Consider the following 8,121-nt stretch of genomic DNA (forward strand, 5'->3'; position numbering starts at 1 on the left):
ATGCAAACTGTGATGTCACACAACAAGGATAATGCATACTGTGATGTCACTCTACAAGGATAATGCAAACTTTCATGTCACACTATAGGGATAATGCAAACTGATGTCAAACTACAAGGATAATGCATACTGTGATGTCACACTACAAGGATAATGCATATTGAGATGTCACACTACAAGGATAATGTGTAGTGTCATGTCACACTACAAGGATAATGCATGCTGTGATGTCAAAGTACAAGCATAATGCAAACTGTGATGTCACACAACAAGGATAATGCATACTGTGATGTCACACTGCATACTGTGATGTCACACTACAAGGATAATGCATAGTGTAATGTCACACTACAAGGATAATGCATAGTGTAATGTCACACTACAAGGATAATGCATAGTGTAATGTCACACTACAAGGATAATGCATAGTGTAATGTCACACTACAAGGATAATGCATAGTGTAATGTCACACTACAAGGATAATGCAAACCGTGATGTCACACTACAAGGAAAATGCATACTGAGATGTCACACTACAAGGATAATGCAAACTGTGATGTCACAATACAAGGATAATGCATACTGTGATATCACACTACAAGGATAATGCAAACTACGATGTCACACTACAAGGATAATGCACAGTGTGATGTCACACTGCATGGATAATGCATACTGTGATGTTACACTACAAGGATAATGCATAGTGTAATGTCACACTACAAGGATAATGCATAGTGTAATGTCACACTACAAGGATAATGCATAGTGTAATGTCACACTACAAGGATAATGCATAGTGTAATGTCACACTACAAGGATAATGCATACTGTGATGTCACACTACAAGGAAAATGCATACTGAGATGTCACACTACAAGGATAATGCGTATTGTAATGTCATGCTACAAGGATAATGCATACTGTGATATCACACTACAAGGATAATGCAAACTGCGATGTCACACTACAAGGATAATGCATACTGTAATGTCACACTACAAGGATAATGCATAGTGTGATGTCACACTACAAGGATAATGCATTGTGTGATGTCACACTACAAAGATAATGCAAACTGATGTCACACAACAAGGATAATGCATACTGTACTGTCACACTACAAGGATAATGCAAACTGTGATGTCACACTACAAGGATAATGCATACTGTGATGTCACACTGCATGGATAATGCATACTGTGATGTCACACTACAAGGATAATGCATAGTGTAATGTCACACTACAAGGATAATGCATACTGTGATGTCACACTACAAGGATAATGCAAACTCTGATGTCACACTGCAAGGATAATGCATACTGAGATGTCACACTACAAGGATAATGCAAACTTTGATGTCACAATACAAGGATAATGCATAGTGTAATGTCATACTACAAGGATAATGCATACTGTGATGTCACACTACAAGGAAAATGCATAGTATAATTTCACACTACAAGGATAGAGCATACTGACATGTCGTACTGCAAGGATAATGTATACTGTGATGTCACACCACAAGGATAATGCATACTGTGATGTCACCCTACAAAGACAATGCATACTGAGATGTCACACTGCAAGGATAATGCATACTGTGATGTCACACTACAAGAATAATGCAAACTGTGATGTCACACTACAAGGATATGCATAATGTGATGTCACAGTACAAGGATAATGCATACTGTGATGTCACTGTACAAGGATAATGTATACTGTGATGTCACACTACAAGGATAATGCAAACTGTGATGTCACACTACAAGGAAAATGCATACTGAGATATCACACTACAAGGATAATGCATACTGAGATGTCACACTACAAGGATAATGCAAACTGATGTCACTACAAAGATAATGCATACTGTGATGTCACTCTACGAGGATATGCATAATGTGATGTCACAGTACAAGGATAATGCATACTGTGATGTTACACTACAAGGATAATGCAAACTGTGATGTCACAGTACAAGGATAATGCGTATTGTAATGTCATGCTACAAGGATAATGCATACTGTGATATCACACTACAAGGATAATGCAAATTGCGATGTCACACTACAAGGATAATGCATAGTGTGATGTCACACTACAAAGATAATGCATAACGTGATGTCACACTACATGGATAATGCATACTGTGATATCACACTACAAGGATAATGTACACTGAGATGTCACACTACAAGGATAATAGGATAATGCAAACTGTGATGTCACACTACAAGGATAATGCATACTGAGATGTCACACTACAAGAAAAATGCATAGTGTAATGTCACACTACAAGGATAATGCATACTGTAATGTCACACTACAAGGAAAATGCATAGTGTAATTTCACACTACAAGGATACTGCATACTGACATGTCATACTGCAATGATAATGTATACCGTGATGTCACACTACAAGGATAATGCATACTGAGATGTCATACTACAAGGATAATGCGTAGTGTAATGTCACACTACAAGGATAATGCATACTGTGATGTCACACTACAAGGATAATGCAAACTCTGATGTCACACTGCAAGGATAATGCATACTGAGATGTCACACTACAAGGATAATGCAAACTGTGATGTCACAATACAAGGATAATGCATAGTGTAATGTCACACTACAAGAATAATGCATAGTGGAATGTCAGACTACAAGTATAATGGATGCTGTGATGTCACACTACAAGGAAAATGCATAGTGTAATTTCACACTACATGGATAGAGCATACTGACATGTCATACTGCAAGGATAATGTATACTGTGATGTCACACCACAAGGATAATGCATACTGTGATGTCACTCTACAAGGATAATGCATACTGAGATGTCACACTGCAAGGATAATGCATACTGTGATGTCACACTACAAGAATAATGCAAACTGTGATGTCACACTACAAGGATAATGCATACTGTGATGTCACACTACAAGGATAATGCATACTGTGATGTCACAGTACAAGGATAATGCATACTGTGATGTTACACTACAAGGATATGCATACTGTGATGTCATACTACAAGGATATGCATAATGTGATGTCACACTACAAAGATAATGCATACTGTAATGTCACACTACATGGATAATGCATACTGTGATGTCACACTACAAGGATAATGCATACTGTGATGCCACACTACAAGGATAATGCATAGTGTAATGTCACACTACAAGGATAATGCATAGTGTAATGTCAGACTACAAGTATAATGGATGCTGTGATGTCACACTACAAGGAAAATGCATAGTGGAATTTCACACTACATGGATAGAGCATACTGGCATGTCATACTGCAAGGATAATGTATACTGTGATGTCACACCACAAGGATAACGCATACTGTGATGTCATACTACAAGGATTTGCATAATGTGATTTCAAAGTACAAGGATAATGTATACTGTGATGTCACACTACAAGGATAATGCAAACTGTGATGTCACACTACAAGGAAAATGCATACTGAGATGTCACACTACAAGGATAATGCAAACTGTGATGTCACACTACAAGGATAATGCATACTGTGATGTCACACTACAAGGATATGCATAATGTGATGTCACAGTACAAGGATAATGCACACTGTGATGTCACGCTACAAGGATCTGCATACTGTGATGTCAGAGTACAAGGATAATGTATACTGTGATGTCACACTACAAGGATAATGCAAACTGTGATGTCACATTACAAGGAAAATGCATACTGAGATGTCACACTACAAGGATAATGCAAACTGATGTCACACTACAAGGATAATGCGTATTGCAATGTCATGCTACAAGGATAATGCATACTGAGATGTCACACTACAAGGATAATGCAAACTGCGATGTCACACTACAAGGATAATGCATAGTGTGATGTCACACTACAAAGATAATGCATACTGATATGTCACACTACAAGGATAATGCATACTGTAATGTCACACTACAAGGATAATGCATAGTGAGATGTCACACTACAAGAAAAATGCATAGTGTAATGTCACACTACAAGGATAATGCATAGTGTAATGTCACACTACAAGGATAATGCATACTGTGATGTCACACTACAAGGATAATGCAAACTGTGATGTCAGACTGCAAGGATAATGCATACTGAGATGTCACACTACAAGGATAATACATACTGTAATGTCACACTACAAGGATAATGCATACTGTGAATTAACACTAGAAGGATAATGTATACTGAGATGTCACACTACAAGGATAATGCATACTGTGACATCACACAACAAGAATAATGCATAGTGTAATGTCACACTACAAGGATAATGCATACTGTGATGACACACTACAAGGATAATGCATAGTGTATTGTCACACTACAAGGATAATGCATACTGTGATGTCACACTACTAGGATAATGCATAGTGTAATTTCACACTACAAGGATAGTGCATACTGACATGTCATACTGCAAGGATAATGCAAACTGTGATGTCACACTACAAGGATAATGCATACTTAGATGTCACACTACAAGGATAATGCAAACTGTGATGTCAAACTACAAGGATAATGCATACTGTGATGTCAAACTACAAGGATAATGCGTACTGTGATGTCACACTACAAGGATAATGCATGCTGTGATGTCACACTACAAGGATAATGCAAACTGTGATGTCACACTACACGGATAGTGCATACTGTGATGTCGCACTACAAGGATAATGCAAACTGTGATTTCACACTACAAGGATAGTGCATACTGTGATGTCGCACTACAAGGATAATGCAAACTGTGATGTCAAACTACAAGGATAATGCATACTGTGATGTCACACTACAAGGATAATGCAAACTGTGATGTCACACTACAAGGATAATGCATACTGTGATGTCACACTACATGGATAATGCATACTGTGATGTCAGACTACAAGGATAATGCATACTGTGATGCCACACTACAAGGATAATGTATACTGAGATGTCACACTACAAGGATAATGCAAACTGTGATGTCACACTACAAGAATAATGCATAGTGTAATGTCACACTACAAGGATAATTCATAGTGTAATTTCACACTATAAGGAAAGTGCATACTGACATGTCATACTACAAGGATAATGCATACTGTGATGACACACTACAAGGATAATGCATAGTGTAATGTCACACTACAAGAATAATGCATACTGTAATGTCACACTAGAAGGATAATGCATACTGAGAAGACACACTACAAGGGTAATGCAAACTGTGATGTCACACTACACGGATAATGCAAACTGTGATATCACACTACAAGGATAATGCATACTGAGATGTCACACTACAAGAAAAATGCATAGTGTAATGTCACACTACAAGGATAATGCATAGTGTAATTTCACACTACAAGGATACTGCATACTGACATGTCATACTGCAATGATAATGTATACCGTGATGTCACACTACAAGGATAATGCATACTGAGATGTCATACTACAAGGATAATACATACTGTAATGTCACACTACAAGGATAATGCATACTGTGAATTCACACTACAAGGATAATGTATACTGAGATGTCACACTACAAGGATAATGCAAACTTTGATGTCATACTACAAGAATAATGCATACTGTGACGTCACACAAGGATAATGCATAGTGTAATGTCACACTACAAGGATAATGCATACTGTGATGACACACTACAAGGATAATGTAAACTGTGATGTCACACTACAAGGATAATGCAAACTGTGATGTCACACTACAAGGATAATGCAAACTGTGATGTCAAACTACAAGGATAATGCATACTGTGATGTCACACTACAAGGATAATGCAAACTGTGATGTCACACTACAAGGATAATGCATGCTGTGATGTCACACTACAAGGATAATGCAAACTGTGATGTCACACTACAAGGATAGTGCATACTTTGATGTCACACTACAAGGATAATGCATACTGTGATGTCACACTACATGGATAATGCATACTGTGATGTCACACTACAAGGATAATGCATACTGTGATGCCACACTACAAGGATAATGTAAACTGAGATGTCACACTACAAGGATAATGCAAACTGTGATGTCACACTACAAGGATAATGCATAGTGTAATGTCACACTACAAGGATAATGCATAGTGTAATGTCAGACTACAAGTATAATGGATGCTGTGATGTCACACTACAAGGAAAATGCATAGTGTAATTTCACACTACATGGATAGAGCATACTGACATGTCATGCTGCAAGGATAATGTATACTGTGATGTCACACCACAAGGATAATGCATACTGTGATGTAACTCTACAAGGATAATGCATACTGAGATGTCACACTGCAAGGATAATGCATACTGTGATGTCACACTACAAGAATAATGCAAACTGTGATGTCACACTACAAGGATAATGCATACTGTGATGTCATACTACAAGGATATGCATAATGTGATGTCACAGTACAAGGATAATGCATACTGTGATGTTACACCTCAAGGATATGCATACTGTGATGTCACAGTACAAGGATAATGTATACTGTGATATCACACTACAAGGATAATGCAAACTGTGATGTCACACTACAAGGAAAATGCATACTGAGATGTCACACTACAAGGATAATGCAAACTGTGATGTCACACTACAAGGATAATGCATACTTAGATGTCACACTACAAGGATAATGCAAACTGTGATGTCAAACTACAAGGATAATGCATACTGTGATGTCACACTACAAGGATAATGCGTACTGTGATGTCACACTACAAGGATAATGCATGCTGTGATGTCACACTACAAGGATAATGCAAACTGTGATGTCACACTACAAGGATAGTGCATACTGTGATGTCGCACTACATGGATAATGCAAACTGTGATGTCACACTACAAGGATAGTGCATACTTTGATGTCACACTACAAGGATAATGCAAACTGTGATGTCACACTACAAGGATAATGCATACTGTGATGTCACACTACATGGATAATGCATACTGTGATGTCACACTACAAGGATAATGCATACTGTGATGCCACACTACAAGGATAATGTAAACTGAGATGTCACACTACAAGGATAATGCAAACTGTGATGTCACACTACAAGGATAATGCATAGTGTAATGTCACACTACAAGGATAATGCATAGTGTAATGTCACACTACAAGGATAATGGATGCTGTGATGTCACACTACAAGGAAAATGCATAGTGTAATTTCACACTACATGGATAGATCATACTGACATGTCATAGTGCAAGGATAATGTATACTGTGATGTCACACCACAAGGATAATGCATACTGTGATGTCATACTACAAGGATGTGCATAATGTGATGTCACAGTACAAGGATAATGCAAACTGTGATGTCACACTACAAGGAAAATGCATACTGAGATGTCACACTTCAAGGATAATGCAATCTGTGATGTCACACTACAAGGATAATTCTTACTGTGATGTCACACTACAAGGATATGCATAATGTGATGTCACAGTACAAGGATAATGCATACTGTGATGTCACGCTACAAGGATCTGCATACTGTGATGTCAGAGTACAAGGATAATGTATACTGTGATGTCACACTACAAGGATAAAGCAAACTGTGATGTCACACTACAAGGAAAATGCATACTGAGATGTCACACTACAAGGATAATGCAAACTGTGATGTCACACTACAAGGATAATGCGTATTGCAATGTCATGCTACAAGGATAATGCATACTGTGATATCACACTACAAGGATATTGCAAACTGCAATGTCACACTACAAGGATAATGCATAGTGTGATGTCACACTACAAAGATAATGCATACTGATATGTCACACTACAAGGATAATGCATACTGTAATGTCACACTACAAGGATAATGCATAGTGTGATGTCACACTACAAGGATATTGCACACTGAGATGTCACACTACAAGGATAATGTACACTGTGATATCACACTACAAGGATAATGTACACTGAGATGTCACACTACAAGGATAATAGGATAATGCAAACTGTGATGTCACACTAGAAGGATAATGCATACTGTGAATTCACACAACAAGGATAATGCATAGTGTAATGTCAC

This window comes from Dendrobates tinctorius, unplaced genomic scaffold (assembly GCF_039654945.1).
Source record: "Dendrobates tinctorius isolate UK_male_01 unplaced genomic scaffold, ASM3965494v1 ptg000446l, whole genome shotgun sequence".
In the NCBI taxonomy this organism is placed as follows: domain Eukaryota; kingdom Metazoa; phylum Chordata; class Amphibia; order Anura; family Dendrobatidae; genus Dendrobates; species Dendrobates tinctorius.